The sequence below is a fragment of the Brachycentrus maculatus genome, unplaced genomic scaffold (assembly GCF_059751285.1).
Source record: "Brachycentrus maculatus isolate JH-2025_06_01 unplaced genomic scaffold, ASM5975128v1 h1tg000626l, whole genome shotgun sequence".
In the NCBI taxonomy this organism is placed as follows: Eukaryota; Metazoa; Arthropoda; class Insecta; order Trichoptera; family Brachycentridae; genus Brachycentrus; species Brachycentrus maculatus.
The window spans coordinates 51,053-73,615 of NW_028281363.1; the positions used below are offsets into that span (position 1 = coordinate 51,053).

Genomic DNA, 22,563 nt, shown 5'->3' on the forward strand with positions numbered 1-22,563 from the left:
AACTTTTGTAGCTGATATGTTTATCGATTAAATAAATAGAGGCTGGAAAACTGCTTTAAAGACCTCGCGTCACTGGTAATCAGGAATAGCGTTTTCAAAATTTGATTATTTTGATAAAAAAAATAGCATGAGATTACAATAAGTTGGTATAAACATAGGTTTGGCTAACATATTTTATTCATTAAATTATAAAATATTAATTAAATTTAACAAAGAAAAACCAAAGAAAACTTGGCACGATCATTGATAACTCAGCCATATTTATAAAATTTCTAAAATTCTGAATATTTAAAAATTTAATCATAGATCCGGAAAGAGTTAATATAATTAATTTAAAAAATAAAGTAATAATACAGTATTATACCTTTATATTTAAGCATGCTTTAAAAATAAACTCATTTAACTGACGCATTTTACCAGCTGTTAAATAATTGAACCATGTTTTTGAAGTCTGAAAATATATTTCACAATAATTTGAACTCAAATGTAACGTAGGTACCTAACGATGTGAAAAATAGCGGTCGCTTTTCATGAAAATTGTTTCATTGAAATGATATTATTTTAATATATTTTGTATATTAAAAGCATTGATAACTTTGTGGTATGGTAATAAAACACTCTCCTTACCATCCATTGTTTACTTTGTATTATACCACTTTTTTAAAACACTTTTTGTGACTACCGGTTTCAATAAATAACCAACTAAATGTAACTTCGAGTCTACTTTTGAAAATATTTCTATTGTGATTCATTTGTCGTCTTTTTCTCCATAAAAAAATGTTTTACAAAAGTCAAATCGTAGTAGTTTTATTTTAATTTTAGCGACCTGATGAAAAATTATTTTCCGAAACCGGTAGTTACAAATAAGTGTTTTAAAAAAGTGGCATTACACAAAGTAAACAATGGATGGCAAGGTTTTATTTTAATTTTTTCGAATGACTGGCATTTCAAATTAATATTTTGATTTTTTGATAGATAATGACGTTTTATGTATTCGAAAAGTGAAATCAGATAAATATTTCGAGAATCAGACAATGACAGATGATATGATCCCAAAGAAAAGAGGGTAGAAAATAATACAGGAAAAATGTGCTTCCTCGTTTATAAAGATACATTTTAGACGTTTTCAATTTATTTTTCCGGAATTTTCAATAAGCAGGAAACAAAAAGTCTTCTTTTTTTAATTGTATTTGAATTGTGTTGAATCGTAATTTTAATTCACAAATTAAAATCATCTCGGAAAATTAGTCGAATGACTTCTTATACAAAAATTAATCGTTAATCGTAGTAGCTAATCGTCTAGATATTAAAGTATTTCTAAATAAAACTGTCTCCAAGTGTTATGGTGAGCACGCTCGGCTACCGCACTGGAGGTCCCGGGTTCGATTCCCAGGGGGGGTAAAATAAATACAGGTGATTTTTTTCATTTGAATATTTATTTAATAATATCCTGGACTGGTACCTGAAGCGGGGGGCTGATCACCTTACCTTCATGTGTTAACGATCAAGATAGCACTACGTTCATATCATGCAGTGCCCTATGCACCATTGGGTTCGGATAAGAGTTTGAAGAAGAAGAAATAAATTGTAAATTGTTTTTCTCATCAAAGTAGTAGTAACACTAAATTTTCATACAATTTCGAAAGAGAGAGAAAAAAAGTGGCTTAATTGCTTAATTTTCGATGTATGTAAGAAATCTTGCAAGAAAAGCAATATTCGGGTTACTGGTTCAAACAAGTCGTTAAATAATATTGATAAAGTGTAAAAGTCTCGCCTGCCACGGGCTATGAGTGTAACACGAGCATCGAAATGATCAATAAATATCACTTTTATTGGTCGTCAAAACACCATTTTCACTACGAGATTAATATTTCCTCGGACGGGAGGTAGAGTGAAGGAGTCGTTAGAGTAATATTTACGGATAGGTGAGGCTTATCTAAAGGGGTGCGATAAAGAAAGGGGAAATGGCACATTATGCCCGGAGACTGACGGACGGCGGAGGATCACTCTCGGGCTCTAAATGGACACTAAAACAATGCATAAATATAGCCTTCCACCCTCCGGGTAGTATTAAGTATCTTGTATCGAGAGATTCAATATTGCGATGTTCACCCTTCAGTGAACCCTAAAACTCATAGACTTGCAGAAGTTAAAAAAGAAAATGTCTTAAACCATACAGTATGATCAAAGTTTATGTTTACACACACGTTTTATATTATATTTCTATAACGCATTTTATAAAAATCTCTCTAAATTTGTAATTTTTTAACACTTGCATTTCATTTTCATTTGTTGACCTTAATTTTAATAGAAAATAAATCTATTTTAATTATTTGTTTAAGTATCCATATAACTCCATTTGAGATATAATATAATGATATTTATTCATACATAATTTTAGAGTGAAGGATGCAAGCCTATAAGATTCATATGGCATATTTTTTTTAAATATTATACAATGAAAAGAAAAAACAACCTAACACAAAATAATTGAAAAATATTACAATAAACAAGAATACATTTAAATATATGAATCTTAAATATTGTTGTCTACCTTCGCAGTGAAACACTTAGTGTATTTAGTTCTCCTAAAATAACTCCTGTAATTGGAGATAATCCAGATTTTGTGAACAAGTATTTGGACACACTCAAAATGTTGTAGATAAATTTATATATTGAAGTCAAGAAATCATTTTTCGTCAATAGATTTATCTACGGGACACAAAAGAGGTCTTCATTGTGATAAATATAATTTGAATATTGAAAAAGGTCCCGTATTATTGCAAAACCTTTTCAAGGCTTTAGTTGAATACACATCGAAGGGTCACACGAGAAAATCACCTGAGAACATTTTCCGGGTACATTTTCGTCCTTGATCTTCTCTTTACCAAGAAAAACATATTGATCGTGCTCGAAAGCTTTTTCTATTTCACCCCCGAAAGGACTGCCATAAAGTAAAAGGTATATCTCCATACAAATTATGTTAAAACCTTTCATAAAAAAGGCGTTTTTTTATTAAAAGCTTAAATTATGAGAGCTTTGTCATTTTTAATAAAATCGTTATATTTTAGCAGCGATAATTAAGTGACAGCTATTAAACAAAATTAAATAAAATATCATTTTATTTTAAAATGAAAAGGTTTTGAGGTTTTGCTCTATCAAAAGCAAGCGCGTATTTTTTTAAAATAAAAATAAGTTTTTAGTATTATTTTATTATTTATATCAAAACCAAACATTAGCTTGTGACTTTACATGATATGTGTTATGGACATGTACATCATTTTTCAATGAAGTATAGATGTAACGAAGAAAAAACTTTTGAGTTTCTAGCGCCATCTGTTGATATTTTTGTGATGAAACAAAGCTGAAACCTTAAAAATATATATAAGCTCATATTTATTATGAATTATTTTACAGATTTAAAATTGTTTGAAAACGTTTGTTTTATTTTTCGATTTATTTTATTTTCTAACCTTCATCAGCACCCAATAGGGAAATCGGAAAGAATTCAGAAAAGTGTGTTGAAATAGTTTGGACATGTGGAACGATTAATTAAGGAAAAAACGGTAAAATAAATAAATGGGAGCAGAGGAACACCGATGAAAGCTTGGCATGATCAAGTAAGTTAAATATTTGAAACGGTCAGGTCAAGATTCGAAATAGTCAGCGGCTATGTATTACTTTCTTGCATGAATGTGGAAACGGCGAAAAATGCAAAAATTAGAAGATAAAATGCAGTCGGGTGGCGTTTTATCTCTGCCTACCCCTTCGGAGAAGAGGTGTGATGATTTGTAAGTTAGTTCTACAAAAATGAAAAAAGAAAAAAAAAAATGCTAATGAACGGCATATGTATGTTAGGTCACACGAAATGAAATAATTCAATAAATCTAAGATTTTCATAGAAAAATATTATTTTACGGTACTTCAAATAGGCACCCTTTACCCCGTAACATAATGACTACCCCTCCAAATTATTTCCTTAAAGTTTTTTATGGGTATTTTGATAGCTGAATTATCGTTAAAACCCTTTCAGAAATGCTTTTTAAGCCATATTTCTCGTTCGTAGGTAAAAGCGAGTCATTCTCCCTTGGAAATAAAAACCAAGAGGGAAGTAGGCAGAAACCTGATGATGTCTATTAGTGATGTTGGAGCTGAGAAGAACGTGGAAGGACTTGTAATAGGAATACTTTTTTTCCTAGCGAGAACGGGGCTACCGGCACTTATACATCACATGAACCTATTTTCTACGTGATGAGTGTGTAGAATGTCCTTTCGAAGGAAAAAAATAAAGGACATCGGCTCGGGTTTAGAAGTTTATTGTCACTCTGAGATAAGATGGACATTACACACGGTATAATTGGAAATCTGATTACATTCTGAGATTTTGACCCGCTTAAACCTAGAGATTTTTTACTGTCATAAAAACTGATATTCATTTTTAAAATTTTAGAATTCACATTATTAGTAGTAATTGCACTCTATTTTTTTTAGTTAGAAGGAACAAAAATATAATAAAAACAATAACAAAAAAGCACCTGACACATTCGTAAGTTCAGTATAAAAACTCTTGGTTTCCACTCGGACTCTTCCATTGAAAAAAACTTTTATTTTCTTCTGTTTTTAATCTTATGACGGTATTAAGTCAATCATGCAAAGTTTTCGCGATCAAAGATAAAAAAAAAAAAAATTCAAAGTTCCTATTACTGTCAGCGGGACATGTAAGTTAATACCAACTAATGTGAACAATCCACCAGCATGTTTTGATAACCAGGGTGACAGAGGACGGAAAGATAGTAACTCTATTAGGAAACCACCCACACCGACAGGACAACCTCCCAAAAATGTAACCATAAGCAATGATTAGCATTGACTGCAATTCTGTAACGTTTAACAGATGGTACTGCCATTGCGGTCAAAAAACTATTTTCAAAAAACATAAATCTTTTCATAAGCACTTAAAAGCCACGCAAAAGTTATGTAAAAACACGTGCGTATTTAAAGGTAATTTTCTCTAATTCATAAAAGTAAAAAACAATCTAAAAAAATTTTTCAATATTTTTGTAAATAAAAACCTTTTTTCCAACAGGAATCATTCCTCTAAACAACAAACGAAAGAATTTTTTTTGTATTTAGATTTTTTTCACTTTAATGATTTTATCTATTTTCATATATTAAAATATAATATATTTCATTAACTATACATTTTATTCACATGCATCAAATGAGGAAAGAAAAATAATACACCATTGATAAAATAATAAATCAAAATTTTTCTTTTTATTCACATTTTTAACGATAGGATTATTTATAAATTATTTTAAGGTAAAGTCCTTAGAGTATTTTAAAAAAACATGTTTTTTATTGCTCTAAAATTTTTGTGGTTCACAACATGAAACAAAAAACGGTTGAATTTTGTAAGGGAATAATGATTTTCCGTCTCAAATTCCTCCCTTATTTTCGAGGGAATGGCAACCTTATTTGTGATTAATCGTTCCAAAAGTGTTACCATCTAGGAAGGTTTCGCTTTACTTCCACCCCAAATCCCTCCTCACAGACAGTCCCACTAACCTCCCCTGCCGTCAATATAACGAAACACAATGGGAAAATTACAAAAAATGGTGGAATCGATTTAGCCATATAGTACGAAGTTCAACGAGCTGATGCCGCAAAATAGATAGGTACGTACCTACTTAGAATTCTCCGCCATACCAGGTAATTTGATATATCCCTCACTCCATTCAAGAACGTCATAAATTAAAAATCGAAAATTTTGAGTTGTGACATATGTAGAACATGAATTTAAGTAACATAAAAAAATGTGGTTGTTTCGAACAAAAATTTAAGCAACATAACTAAAATGCGGTGACATCGGATATGAATTTAAACAATATTCATGAAATGTGATGATATCAAACATAATTTTAAGCTACATAACTGAAGTGTGTAATAAATCACACAAAAATAAAATTTTGGTTTTCCTATTCAGGTTGAAACATATTAAAAAGCTTTTTTTATAGTTTTAATATGATGTTTGTATTGAATTTAATATACTTTTGGTTTTGTTATTATCATTTTTAGCCTTAAAGTTGAAAATAGGAATAATTAAAGATAGTTTCTAAAGCGTCAATGGTGGAATCCTGAAAATCTGATGTTAGACTATTTTTCCCCAAAAATCACAAAAGATGAAGAAAAAATATTAATTTTCTCGTATTTTACATCATGCCTAGAACATAAAGTCAACAATTGAATTACATAAAGCCTTATTATAATAGTTTGTTTTTGTGTTCCACCTCTTATTTATTAATATTAATCTCTACCGAGGTTCACAATGTAAAAATCTGTGTTTAACGTTGTTCCTGAAGAACTACGTCATTTTCACATAATATGTAAAGGTATTATAATATTATATACGCATGAGACGGTTTCTTAAGTATTCTTAGTGGCAAATTGTTGTCGACTAAGTAACCATGACCGACAGTAATTTCATAGTCATTATCTTCTCTACTTCTTAGCGATATCAAATTTGCAATAAACATATGTATATTTATAAGACGCGGTGGCAAAATAATTACTTAAAGATTGCAGTCATGATTAAAATGAATCCATTAAATTTTTTGTACATATAAAGCCATCACAATTGTTAGAAGAATACCAGTTCTATATTACCTTCAGACAATGAACACAGTTCAACAATATGTCATAGAATAATAATACAATTGCGCGTTTAATTCTTTTAATAATATATTGTATAGTAAACTACAGTATATTCATTATTGCGTCAACATAATTTCCGAAGACAAATAGATAGAAGATAGTGTTTGATAGAAAATACACAAATCGTTAGTCGGAAGACTGCACGAGTATATATAAGTCGGTAAAGCTGGTCTATTCCCAGTTTAATTTCTAATCACTAGCTAAAATAACATAACGACTTAACGACATTTAAATTACATAATTTACTTGATTAAATTATATATTTTTAACTGCTGATTTAAAAATGAAGAAAAAGTTGGTGTCTTATTTAGTTCTTTTATGTGCAATTATTTTGGTTTCTGCAGCTGATTCTGAAGTAGATTGGTGGCAAACTTCTGTTTTCTATCAGATTTATCCAAGATCTTTTAAAGATAGTAACGGAGATGGAGTAGGAGACTTGAAAGGTATGTCAAGATAAAATTTAAATTTAAGTGTGAAAAAACAAATTCATAATATTTTTTAAATGGTTCTCTTAAGTCTTTTTTCAAAAATTATTATTAAAAAATATTCGTTTAAATTTTTAATAAGAATTACATGGATCAAAACAAACGTTAGTTTTGTAAATTGATATTATGTGTTGAAACGTTTTTATTAAATTATACACAGGAAAAGCTATGTGTCAAAATTTTGATAAACGCTTTATTTAGTATTAAAATTTACTCGGTGAATTCCAATATTTCTTAAAATATATAACCGTATATACGTTAGTTGATAATGATGTTAATTGCATTGAAACACGTTTAGTAATATATGGTAAGAAATAGTGGTATTTACTGAGTAAAAATGCTAGATATTACCACAAAATGACTGCCGAATTAATAAATGAAGATTATTTTTAATGTAAAAATAAGATAAAAAAAAACATAAAAGCAAATCAATATTTTGTTCTAGAATCAGTACAGTACAAATATTAAAAATTGAATTTTAGTCATGAACAAATCTGCATTTATTTTAATTAATTGTATTTTTCGAGCAAAAATACAGATATCGTTGAAAACAATACTCACTCTCTTGGCTACATTATGAATTCCCCTAACAGACGATCATAATATCAACTGAATTTTAAAAAATCAAAATAAATTGTTGACAAAAATTGCATGATTCTTCAAAACTGTTATGTTTGATGAATCCGTTAACTATGATATTTTACAACATTTTGAGTGTATCCAAATACTTGTTCACAAAATCTGGATTATCTCCAATTAAAGGAGTTATTTTCATATTATTTTTTGACATCTCATCAAAGATGAAGAAGAACATGGAAGTCTGGGAATTTACGGGGCTGACGACCGTCATAGGCTGGTTAAAGTGATAATTTTCTAGAGAAGTTCTAGTGATTCAAGAACAAGGTTTCTAAATTGGTTCATATTTATAGAGCTTCCAAGAATTTAAATAGTGTGGTTGTCAATAATGGGTAGAATTGGTGAATGTTACACGTGTGTAAAGTGATCACTTAAACCAGCCTATGACGGTCGTCATTCCCGTAAATGCCCAGACTTCCATATTCTTCTTCATCTTTGATGAGATGTCAAAAAATAATATAATATTTTATTTTACATTCAATTAAAAGGTACTTAATTAACCGAATTAAAAATATATCTAGGCATAACAAGCAATTTGGATCACTTTGTGAATGCGGGAATTGGAGCAATATGGCTGTCCCCAATTTACAAATCTCCAATGGTGGATTTCGGATACGACATCAGTGACTTTAGAGCTATTGCAGAGATTTATGGAACTATGGAAGACTTTGAGGAACTCGTAGAAAAAGCTCACGAAAGAGGTACGATCACTAAAATTGTCAAAATGTATCTAGATCTGTAGAAAATAAGAATTGAAGAATGAATTCAACTAAGATTAATATTTTATATAGTACTGCTCCATCAAAGCTGAAAAAGATACAATTTATTCATCATTCTTTTGTAAATGAGAACATTATATTAATATAATATGATATTTTAATGGTTGATATTGTTAGTATATTAATTAATGTCTTTAAATCAAATAGAGTACTCTTTTTATCTCTTGCTATGAATGGCATTGTGATTATTCTTCCCTAATTTGTACCCAATATTTTTCTTATCAAGTTTTTTTAACATTTTTATTTTTATTATTACTCTCTATGGAATATTTTTATATATTTGTATATATTATTTGTATTAATTCCTACATTTGTTAAAAACATATTCTTCATTATTTTTTGTAAAAGACAGCAATGCCGTAAATAAATAAACAAATAAATATTAAAATAATCTACTTTTAAAATATTGTATCATCCTTATAGTTAAAAGTACGATTATTTATAAAACACTTCTAGTTTAATTTATTATTAGATTAAAACTTCTAGTTTATTTCATTAAAAACATGTATCTTTTTGAAAGGATGCAAAATATGCGTTTGTGACGAATGAAGAATTTAAGATTGAATAAATGTTGACTATTGGAAAAATATGTATTAGTAAGAGACCGTTATAAGAATATTAAAGTTTTTTTTGTTATTATTTCAGGCTTAAAAGTGGTTCTGGATTTTGTACCAAATCATGCAAGTAATGAATCTGATTACTTCAAACTCTCCGTAAACAGAACTAAGGGGTATGAAGACTTTTTTATTTGGGACGATGGACTGATCGATCCTGCTGACAACACAACAAGGTTACCTCCTAGCAATTGGGTAAATATTCTATACATTAACTATTCATGTAGTAAATATTCAATACAACGCCAAAATATTCAATGCAATCATCATAATTGATAGAACTAGTAGAGATTTTGTTAAGAAAAATTTAATCATTGTGTTTTCATAGATAATTTTATTCAATCAAAAACATTAAAAATACAATTGAAATATAAACATTTTGAATACAAAATGAAATTACCATTAACCAAATTTTAATAAAGTGCTACCTTGAAAACATGTTTTTTCTTATTTCATTGTAATATAAAAAAATGACAGGTTTTAAAATGTTATCACGTTAAATCACGTTCACCTATCTTTTAACCTTATTTTATAGTCACAATATTCGTTCGCATATAGTAAAAAGCAATGTGTATTCAATATCTATTAAAAAAGTATTCCATTCCCTTTGGGGATGATATTTTGAAAAGAGATTCTACGAAGGATTATTAACCTAATACACATTTGATACAAACTAGTGAAAGGATTTGAAATTTTAATCACTGAGTTTGCAAAATAGGGATGAAAGTAAATTGAATGTTGTCGGAATTCGATCACTCAGACGAATGTGTAGCAAAACGATGTATGATAATATAGGTATAATATATGGTATATGCATATATATATATATATATATATATATATATATATATATATATATATATATATATATATATATATGATAATATATGGTATAGCTTCATAATGCCTACTTGTTCGTGAATAATCCGAGTTTTCATTTGGAATTTAAAATAATTTTCTCTACAACGTAGGACCATGAAAATTATGACCCGTTACTCTTTTGAAAAATATTAATCACAAGGGAACTTTTTAAGGTCGAAAAAAGTAGTCTACCAAAACGTCGAATTTCATCAGGCGACCAAACTCATACCTTAATATTCAATGAGGCCCTTCGGTCAAGAAATTGCTATGAAGGGTTGAAATTTAAAATGTTTCAGTATATTTCCATAAAACGGTTATATTGAAGTGCTTTTAAAGCCGCGATAGAGAAAATTGGATTAATTTTGCTGGATTAAAAGCATTTTTATTCAACTATTTTAAAAACGTTTTTGACTTGTTAATGTAGCAAGAAGCTGAAACTTTTTTGTGCTTTTATGATCATTAAACGAATTTAAAAAAAATCTTAACATAAATGAAGAAGCATATGGAAGTCAGGGTATTGACAGATCTTCTAACCTGTCATAGGCTGGTTAAGTAGTCAATTTACATGCGTGCAATATTCACCATTCCACCCATGATTGACAACCACACTAATCAATTTTTGGAACTTCTAGATATGTATATCATTATATATTACAGTACATATGAGTTACATACATCCAAATAAAAGGATCTCCTCTAAATACAATAAAAAGCTTTCTCAATCCAACAAAGATGTCTGTTTTCTTATAAAATGGAATAACCCGCAAACCCTCTTTTTTAAAGGCTTGTCTGCAGGTAGGATAGTAAGGATAGAGAAGGTAATTTTGAAAAATACATGAATTACCCAGACCAATTGAATATAAATCTTTCACAAATTCATTTTGCACTTTGCAGGAATCAAACTCACCACGCCAAATTCGCCGACGAGCTACTATTTTTTTTTCAATTTCAATTTCAATTTATTTATTTTCAATTAACATATACATTACAAAGCAATACATTTAAAGCGTATACATTAAGTACATACAAAAATCTAAAATATGCAAGAACTATTGCGTCAGGTGTAGAAGAATCCCGCTTCGGAAAACTCTTTCAGACTCATGGAACAGATCAATATCCAATGAGATATTGTTCAACATAGCAGTAGCTCTTCCTACAGGCATAACCATCGGCAGGTTGGTCCTGTGTATAGGAATGTGAAACAATCTATGCCGACGCTGTCTTAGGTAACTATCCGGAACATACATACTACCCAACCACGTCACTATTTTGTAGGCAAACAGAACGCCACATTAATATGTCTTTGCAATCCGGCTTTGTGTTTGTATATACACACATATAATTTTGATTTATTATTTGTATGTTTTTATAGGAAAGTCAATTTCAAGGAAGTGCTTGGGAATGGAACGAGGAAAGGGGTCAGTTCTACTTGCATCAGTTTTCTGTCTCTCAAATTGATTTCAACTTCAGAAATCCAGATGTCATGACGGAATTAAAGAGCATATTGAAGTTCTATCTTGATAAGGGAGTTGATGGATTCAGAGTCGACGCCCTTCCGTACCTTCTAGAAGCCCAGAAACTGAGGGACGGAGGCTACCCTGACAACCCTTTGAGCGGAGTTCCAGGACTAAAACCTGGGGATCTAGGATATACTTTGCCCTATAATAATAAAGATTTAGATGAGACGTATGATGTCGTATTCGAATGGAGGTCGTTCTTGGATGATTACTCTAAAAAAGATGGAGTTACAAGGTTAATAAAAGTTTTTAAAAATATATATTATACGTATCTCAACTTGATTTGAAACTTGATATTTCATATAAAATAAAAATAATTAACTAACTAACTAACCATCACGCCGTTTTCCTTCAGGGGTATACAATATTTTAACAGTTGTTAAAAAGCACTGTCCGCCATTATTAATTAAAAGTATTGCGTTTATTGCTGAAATATTCAACAAATGACGCTGCCATTGTATCTAAAAAAGACTATTAAAAAAACACATCATTACCTGTCAAGGGTAAATGGTGATTTTATTGAAACACATGGCTATTTGAAAGTAATTTTGCGTCGATATTTTAAAGCAATCTTGAATAACTTGAGCAGATTGAAGATTTTGAATAAATTAACTTTTGGTTATTCTTTATAAAGATTTATTTTAAGTAGTGTTTATATCTTATACATCCTCCTAATCGAATATGTATAATTTTTAACGCTGAACGGAGAATATATAGGTCTTGCGATTTTTTTTATGTACACAGATTTTGTTAAATGGAAACAAGCCTTCGATGAATAACGTGTTTAGTAAAATAAACACAAACAAACCTACAATAAGTCTAAAAATATTTATTTTTTCGAATAATAATGCAATATGTACATATCAAATCGGTTTCATGCGTGGTAATCAAATGTTTTTTACCTTACCATAGGTAAACCGAATAAGAATCACTGTTTTTAGAATTATGAAAGGTTTTTTATTTTCTCTTCTACGGAATTATGAATACATCACAATAAAATCTCATAAAATTATTCAAAATGTAAATCTTGATCTTCAGCGAAAAACAAATAAATCAGCTTAAATTACGTTCTCATATTATATAACAATTAATAATAGCTGTTATATAACACGAATTGGTCAACATTCGTAGGGAGGAAATAGCGGTGAAATTCATATGGTTGTATTATTTTTATTCAGGGTAATGTTGACGGAAGCATACGCCAACATCTCAAGGACGATGAAGTATTATGGAACGAGTTCACGCAATGGTAGCAACGTTCCTTTTAACTTCGACTTCATCACCAATGTGAATGGTAACTCTAGTGGTAGAGATATGGTCTACACGGCTCTCAGGTGGCTAACGTACATGCCGGCTGGTGAGACTCCCAATTGGGTGGTAAGTGTATGATTTACTCTTAAAAATATCATCAAAATATCTTTAATAGTGTGAATGGTAACTCTAGTGGTAGAGATATGGTCTACAAATGCCAGCTGGTGAGACTTCCATTGGGTTGTAAGTGTATGATTTACTCTTAAAAATATCATCAAAATATCATCAATAATGTGAATAGTAACTCTAGTGGTAGAGATATGGTCTACATGGCTCACAGGTGGCTAACATGCCGGCTGGTGAGACTCCCAATTAGGTGGTTAGTGTCTTATTTAATCTTAAATATGTCATTACTTATGTGAATGGTAACTCGAATGATAGAGATATAGTCTACACGGCTCTCAGGTGCCTTACGTACATGACGGCTGGTGAGACTCCCAACTGGGTGATATTTACTCTTAGTAATATCATCATTAATGTGAATGGTAACTAGCGGTAGAGATATTGTCTGGTGAGAGTTCAAATTTGGTGGAAAGTGTATTATTTACTCTTTTTTTTAATTGAATTTATTTATTGTTCTATCTCTAGTGATGAGAAGAAATTACGGTTTTCCCGCCACGATTTATACTGGTAACCCTACATTTGTTTACTACTAAATTGATATATTTTTGGGTTTATAGGTAATTATATAAAGGCAAAGTCAGTCCTAAGCTCTAAGTAATAAAAAACAATTAAATAATGCAAAGCTCCAGTGCAATAGTAAATAAATATTAGGTTGAAAAAAATAACACTTTTATTTATTTTGAATCTCCAAGAATTCGGAACAAGGACCTTAAGCATACTAGCAAAATATTTTAACTATTACATTATACAAGCGGAAGAGTTATATTTATGGGATATAAATTTGATTTATGTATTAATTTTTCAATCAAATACAGATTTTTGAGTCTACTAAGATGTATTTTATATAAAAATACAAAAAAATGAATATTGCGACAGTTGTTTCGCCTAGTTATGGCATTTTCAAACGTGCACAATCATTCAATCGTTTGAAAATAAACATTCGTTTGAAAATGCCTAACTAGGCGAAACAATTGCCACAATATCAATTTTTATGTGTTTTTTTTTTAAATAAAATGCAACTTAGTAGACTTTAAAAAATTGTGTTTGATTTAAAAATTAGTACATAAAATAAAATGGAGTTCTACAAATTAAACGCCAAATCAAAAAATAAAAAAATATAAATATGACTTGAGTTCTGTCTTGGAATGGGTAAATAGGTTTAAATCTACAAATAATTCACAAAATTTAACGAACTCAATTTAAAAATAAAATGTGTGTGTCAAAATACGAGGATAAGCTCGCCTATGTATTATTTTTTTCTGTACATGAAGTTTTAAAAAATAAATTAAAATTGAATTTTGTACTCATAATTAAAATCCAAAAAACACACTTACAGATTTATTGTAATCACAAAATACACATGTATTAACATATATGTACAAGTACGTTGGTTTACATAACGTATATTGTTTGAAAAGTTTTCTAAGGAGTAAAAATATATTTCATTTTGAGAAGGGATGAAACTTACACACATAATGTATTAAAATTGAGTTCACAATACGCTTTTCGATTTGAAAGGAACCTTTATCATTAAAACGGAGTATTTTCACCTTTATGAAGGCAATTGGGTATTTCATTTGAAACATTTTCGACGAAATTTCTTGAATTCGCAACTCGTTAAAGAACTTCTCCGTATTTCGTTTATTAAATTTTAATATCATTTCGGATATTCTTCCATCCCTGTTGTCATAATTTATTGAACAATTTATTTTGCATTAAATGTTTAAGCACTTTCGAAACAATTATTTTAATAAAATTGGACAGGAAATCAAGAAGAGTAAATTCGAATTTGATTTCAATAAACCTTAATTAAATTTCTGAATTGCTGTATTTTTAATTCATTTTTGATTTTCTTTTGTATACTGAGAACAATCCACTAGGTACTTTTTTTTACTTTATATATTTTTTCATCTGTAAAGACATCGAATTCACTGGACAAATAAGAAAGTATTTTATCTTCGATATTTTTTTGCATTTTCAGACTATTGCTGGTATTATTCTGACGATCCACCTCGTAGTGTAGTGGTTAGAGCATAAATATGCAGGATATCTCGGGTTCGATTCCTAGGGGGTTAATATAAGTGATATTTCACTGCAATATCAACCTAGACTAGTACTTGAAGCGCAGGACTAATCATATTGCTTTCAAGTAATTAGGCGATCTATTTAGCACTGCGTCGATGCAATGCAGTGCCCTATGCACCGTTTGGCTGCATAAAGTAATGCATTGTTCTTCTAGTAAGTTTAAAGGTAAGAAAAAATGAGTCCTCTATATTCGATATTTCTTTTCAAAAAAGGTGCATGTTATGGTCCTAAAAACGATAGTTTAAATTAAAAAGATGTTTTTTTAATAAAACATAACGATTAAATAAAAATAATTGATGATTATTTATTGCTGAAATGCCTGATAAGATAAACTGGAAAAACTTTACGTAAAACGCTACAAAATACATCAATATTATGTATGTATTTCGCGTAAAGGTTTTTTCATTGCGTGTATTTTTAGAATCGTTAGATTTGAAGTCCGCTTTTCACGCAACAATTCCACGTCATTCTTGTTGGTTTGGATGAATGGGTAAAAACTATTCGATCGAATAAAAATAATCATTTTATTTCTACTCTTCCAATACCAGATTTCCTATATTTTTTTCGCTAACAAATTATATAGCAAAACGTATATCTACAAACTGTAGAGTTTTCCTAATTGACGCATTTCAAAATAAAAAGATGTTTAATTTTTCCTATAAAATATCGAAAAAAATGATGGATGAAATGATATTATAAAAATCGTAAATATGCTAGTTCATCGTGATTTTTTTATTGATATCTATAAAAAAACTTGAAGGTTTGGGCATTTACAAAGTTGATATGGAGGTCTGAGCATTCACAGGGCCTACTATCTGTCATAGACTGGTTTAAGTGATTTTAAACGCGTGCAATATTTATTATTCTACCCGTGATTGACAACCGCTCATCTCAAATTTTGGAAGTTATATTTTTATTTCAATTGAAAACATATTGCGCGTGCTACTACGTTGGCAACATATATGGTTGAATTAAGTAAGCTTTTTTGTTGGCTGAAACCTTAATGGATGATTCTGAAATTTATGATATCAATAAAAGAAGATATAAATGGTTCTTAAATGAAGAATCCAGAATTTTTTAACAAAAATTTGGGCACAAACAAAATATATACGTGTATACCATACATGTATGTATGTACTATTTAAAACGGTGAATGAAAAAGTAAGAGTCTCCGTAGTGTAATGGATAGTGCCTTTGGCTACATTGTAACAGGTTCTGGTTTTGTTTCCCAGGGTTGTCACAATATTAACATGTAAGTATATTAATATTTTTTCTCGAGTGGTAATATTTATAATATTATCCTGGATTAGCACTTGAAGCGCTGATCTGATCACCTTACATTAATGTATCTATGATTCATATAACATTGTCTAGATGCAATACAATCCTCTATACATAATTGTGCGGATAAAGGATAAAAGAAGAAGAATGCATATAATATATACTTTAATGTAATCATGTCTCGCTTTTAACAAAGCTAATGCAAAATCAATAAAAATAATTTGTCACGGAACAAAGTTTTACTAGGCGAATGAAAGATAGAATACCTGTAACGAAATTCCCTTATTTTCATTTCAAATGTTAAAATCAAACACTGGTTATTTGAGTATACTTAATTGCATTCTTTTGTTAAAAAACACGTGAAAATAAATTATGTGAGAATTGTTTCACCTTGTTATGGCATTTTCAAAGGAATGTTGAATAATGCATTCGTTTTAAAATACCATAACAAGGCGAAACAATTGTCACAAAATTAATTTTTTGTTTATTTTTTATAATAAAATACAATTTAGTAGACTCAAAAAATCAGCGTTTGATTTTAACCTTTAATATATGTATTAAAATTGAGTTCTGCAAATTAAACGTCTAATCTGTAAATGAATTCCCTCATATTTAAACGATATTATTTTCTTTCTCTTAGATCTACATGTAGATAAAAAAAAATTATATCTAGGTATCTCAAATATGATAAATATGCCTTTGAGTAGGGAAAATGGAAGTTAATCACTTATAATTTTCTGGTTTAAGTGACTCACTTCATACACTGATTGATATTTACCATCCGACCTGTCACAAAACGAAAATATTATTTTTGAAACATTTAAGTATATACTTAATTTACGAGTTTATAGAGCGATTACTTTAATTAGACAATCACAGGTCAAATAGTAAAACTCTTATATTCCCCTCTCATAAAATTCTCCGTTAAGATGTCTAAAAAAATATTTATAAATATGTAATGTGGATTATATCTTGTATATTTTTACAATATTTAATATTTTTTCTTGTATTATATGATTTAATGTCAATCTCGACTTATTCACAAAGCTCAGGATTGGCAAGCTCACTCCTTTAAAAAACGTCATATATCGAAAATTGACAATTTTTAGTTATGCATATTTTCGGAATGCCCAAAAAATGTACTTTTTCCCAGCAAAAGCGGCATATTTTGTACTTAAAATTTACCCGCTACAGGGCAGAAAGTATTGTTCTTGCATTTTGTATAAAATGTAAACTTTAATTATTTTTTTAAATATACCTAATATTTTTCACATGGAGAAAAAAGATTCAGGTTTTACCTAAAATGATTTGTTGCACTGTAAAAAGTTAAATGAGTGTCTTAATATTTATTTTTAATACATTTTATTTTATTCTTAAACTTTAAAAACGATCTCCTGAAAACTCATGATGTTGTTAAAAGGAGTAAGCGATTTATGAAATGAATGTACTAGGAAAAAGTAGCAGAGGAAGACTAAGGAAAACATATTACTGCATGCATCGGGTATATCAAATACTTGAGGTCAGGTCAAGAGTTGAAGTAATCGGCTGGTATGTGTGAGAGATGCAATAATTGCAAGAGGGAAATAATGTTTGTAAAGATAGTGTGGAGTAGTGTGGCGTTTATTTTCTCAAGCAAGATTTTATACCGTTTCTATACCGGACCTGAGAATGTAGGGGGAGCTTTCAAAGTTAGTAAGTCAATTTTTCGGGAAAATAGTCATCGTCCAGCGAGTACTGTCCCCTCTGATCGTTTTCTGCCCACCGCGTACAGATGTCGACTACAGGTGCGCTAATTATTTTTTAGTTCGGCAACCACGACAACAGCCGAATGGCCACACGCTTCGGCCCCCAGTACGTGGACGGCCTAAACATGATGGATCTCCTGCTGCCGGGGGTGGCCATCACGTACCAAGGAGACGAGCTAGGGATGGAGGACGGGTACGTCAGCTACGAGGATACGGTGGATGTATCGGGCTGCTCGGCTGGGAAGGATGATTATCAGAAATATTCCAGGTAATGTTTTTTAAACACATTTATTTGAGGCCTGTCAATACTCAATTCAAACCCCACCCGTTCCTTTCAACCTATATAAACACGACGTACTTTGACTAACATCCCTAGAGCATGTCAGACCTTGGCCCTTAGTGCATGTTTGACCTGCAATCCTTAGTGCATGTTGGTCCTCGGGTTAACACTGCGTTTATATAATGCAGTGCCCTATGTACCATCGGGTGCGGATAAGGGTTTAGGGAGACGAAAAAAATCTCGGTGAGTGGTTTTAAGCTAATTTTACTACAGCATACGTCTCTACCATAGCACTATTCATACACGTTATAAGTAATTGTCCTAGCGAAGAGACGAGTACGTCAAGACACAGGTATACCAAAATTTTGGTGAGTAGTTTTTTAATTACATACAGCCGTCTATAATTAGAGGGCAGATATATGTTTAAGTAAAAACGAAATAAAAACTGTATTAAAATTAATCGCAGTATGAATTAATGAATGAATGAAAAACTGTAAATTGATGAAAACAAGGGAGGTAAACGATGTAAGATCGGGTAATGAGTTGAGAAAAGGTAGAGGAATCAAAGAAGTATGTTATGATGTAAGATGATATGCTTGATGGTATGTTAAGACAGTTAGGGTTCTGAAGATAGGTAATAATTTTTCAGCCGTTTGTTGAAAATCGTCAGAGATGATGCATTTTTACATGAAGATGTAATTTATTCCATAGTCTGGCCGCTTAGACAGTAAACAAATAACTGAATAATGATGAATAGAAAATATTCCCTCCCTATTAGAGTGGAGTATTATTGACGAATATCAATAGCTTAAGATATACTCGAAGAAAACTTATTGTGCTTTTTTTTTCACTCAGAGATCCGGAGAGAACCCCATATCAGTGGGACAATTCCACCAACGCTGGATTCTCCAATGCTACTAAGACGTGGCTGCCAGTTGGTCAAAATTACAAAACCTTAAACTTGAAGAACCAGATGAGTGCGGAGAGGAGCCACTTCAAGGTTTATCAGTCCCTTACCGAAGCCAGGAAACATAAGACGATTCAGAAAGGAGATTGGGACATTAAACCTTTGTCGGATAATGTCTTTGTAATTTTACGGTAAGAATCTTTTATAAGTTTCAAAGTCTCGTTCTTGTCTCAGCAATTTCCATGGCCTAGTTGCATAGGCGCTCAACTAAGGAACTGATTCCCTTCAAATGAATTTAAAAATTACATATTTTTTATTGGTTTGGGGTTTTGTGACTTACTGTTTACATCTACTCTACTTGACCGTACTATCCTTCCTGTAGACAAGCTTTTGAAATAGAAATTTTGCGTGTTATTATTTTTTTTTCATTGTAAAAAAACTTATTAAAATGAGAAAACGAGAAATACTACAAGTATATGAAGAAAACATTTTTCTAGTAAAATTAATAATAAAAAAAACTGTGAATGTTGACATTTTTGACTGGATGACTGATTACTTGCTAAGAAAGAAAGCGACGGTGAATTGTTTTAGGGTTCGTATTGAGGAATGGTTTTTACAAGAAGAAACATTATTTTATTCATATAATTATGATAGATAAAAAGCGCTTACTTCAAGATATAAAATTTCAAACAAATAATTCGTTATCTTGACTAAAGACTTCTTATATTTTGGCTCAATATTTTCGAAATAATATACAAATGATTACAGCATGATCTTTTTTTGACTTGCCAACCATTACGTCACTTTACCGCAGAGTTAGGTACAGAGAAAAGAAAGTCATACAACCCTATCTTCCGCTTCTTCAACACTCCTATATTTCATTATACGAGATTCATATAGAGAGATGTATGAATGGTCACCCTGCTGATTATTACGACTTCTCACCTAACCACTTTTAAGCGTTTGAAATATGTAATCATGTCAAGTTTTCCTCAGTCTTATCTGCTTTTTTTGTTGATTTTTGTTTCTAATTATGATCTTGAAGGGGTGATTCGACGTCCTGTCAAACCAGTAGCAGTGTCGAATTTTTAACCATTAAATTCAATCTTAATATATTGATAATAAATATATTGGATTAATAAGTGATCGCTTTCAGAGTTATTGATTTTCTACCTTGTTCTATAATAGTTTTATTTCCCTTTACCATTCAGTGACAATGTCTGATTTCAGAACATTGGAAGGCAGTGAATCATTCGTTGTCGTATTTAACTTTGGCGAACTAAAGGAAATTGCTGACTTGTCGCAATTCACGAATTTGCCGGACAGCCTACACGTCTATACGGCTAGCGTGCTCTCGAACCGAAAGCCGGGGTAATATTTCACATTATTATCTTTCTCTTTCAATACACACATTACTTTAAACTTGCGATAATATTATTTGATTTATTTCCTGTAATTATCGGATTTCACTGGAGTTGTCTTTTAACGAGAGCATAGATAAATTACAATGGCAGATTTTATTCATTCTTCCCCCAACCCTTATAATATCATTCTCCACCTAATGGTATATGTATAAGCCACAGTATCTTATGAAAAGGGGTGTTATTAAGATTTCTTGTAGAATAATTTGGAAGACCTCCCTGAGAATCAAACCGAAGATTTAAAGCACTATTGCTATGTGCACTAACCACTACACTAAAAAGGTGGACATAATGACTTCATATACCTGCATTGAGTACTGATTTACTTAGTTAAAACCACTTTTTTTAAATCTTATTAGAGTTCTTTAAACAAAATTTATGTAATAGTAATTTTTTTCGTTCATTTACCATCTACCTTAATATATTTGACTACACAAACTCCTTCCATAACATTACTTTCAATTTTTCCTTGACGTTCCTGTTCTTTAAATTAAAAATTGAAAAAATATACTTTTAAGTTCGAAACGTACTTTAAAATATTTTAATTACAGTTTTTTTTTTAAACTTGACACATTTCTGACTAAGCAATCGTTTAAAAGGGTGGTTTTTAATATAACTTCTTATTTGAATATTTTTATCTCATTGTGCCACTCCACTTTGAAGGTTGACAACCATTTTGACAATTTATACTTTATCTGCAGCTGCTCAAAACAGCGACTTCGTGCTACAGTGGAACCGCTATCCCAAGTTTTTTTTTAGTCTTGATTCAGATTTTACTTCTTTTGCTACGTTTTCCTAAGAGTAAACATTGAAAATATAAAACGTATCTATAATAAAATATTCCTTCGTTTTTTTGGTCTACAAGCTTGTGGCCTGTTTTTAAAAAGGATAATTCTACTGCGATATCAATTTCCAGCTGTCAATCCATCTATACCCGGAAATCGTCTACCTTGGGGTTGACCGTGCAATGCAATGTGGGGAAGTCTAGATGGTTCCGTTCTCCTCACATGCTCATACCATTATCTTCTTCGTTACCTTCCCCACCTAGCGACAATAATAATAATAATAAATTTGGATAACTTATATAGCGCCATTTTCGTAAAATAATACCTCAAGGACATCTTCGATCTCGCATTTTCTCCTTATCCTGGAATTCGTTAATTCTAAACTCTTAAACTCTTGCCAGATATGATTTGTTGATTCTTCATTTCTGACAATTTTAGCGCATTTTTGTAATTGCGGTGTCCACTCTGAATTTGATACCACGTATCATAATGGGTCCCAAAAAATATTTATACATTTTATATCGTACGGAATAAATCAAGTGTTATGCGTATGGGAAAATAATTTAAACAAAAATGAACAAATATTTTATCACTAACAATATTCTTTGTATTTTATCAACTTCAAAAAAATTAGATAATACTAAAACAAAACAAATTTAATTTTACGAATAATGCATTTTATTTTTTGTATTTTTCAGGGATAAAGTTTTGAAAAAATCTATTGAATTACAAAATGGTGAAGCTCTTGTCCTTACAGCACCAGCAAAGCAATGAAACTCGTTTTTATAAGTTAATCCTATTAATTATACGAATTGATTTGTTAAATAATCAAAAAATAAAATGTTTTCTTGATGTATCATTAATTAATTCTTATTTTGTGACAAATTTATGGATGTACCCTAACCAAATAAAATATTATGAAATATTCCAACGTCTTTCAGTATTTATAACTTTATTTAAATAAACATAGTGCTTGTGATTTATTGTTTTGGCATTCACTTTGCGGTAAGAGATAATTG

General features: G+C 30.4%; 1 protein-coding gene and 1 pseudogene across 2 annotated transcripts in view; one reads left to right on the forward strand and one right to left on the reverse strand.

The window, feature by feature from the left end:
• Positions 1-22,563, reverse strand: part of loaf (low-density lipoprotein receptor domain containing lost and found) — a gene marked incomplete at its 3' end in the record, with an annotated part of 95,690 nt that overhangs the window by 38,568 nt on the left and 34,559 nt on the right. The gene's annotated exons all lie outside the window — the stretch shown is intronic.
• Positions 6,786-22,333, forward strand: LOC148300956 (maltase 2-like; annotated as a pseudogene). The gene is made up of 9 exons (XR_015838867.1): positions 6,786-7,157; positions 8,357-8,536; positions 9,260-9,423; positions 11,462-11,841; positions 12,785-12,983; positions 18,211-18,419; positions 19,287-19,529; positions 20,569-20,709; positions 22,243-22,333. The product of XR_015838867.1 is annotated as a maltase 2-like (transcript).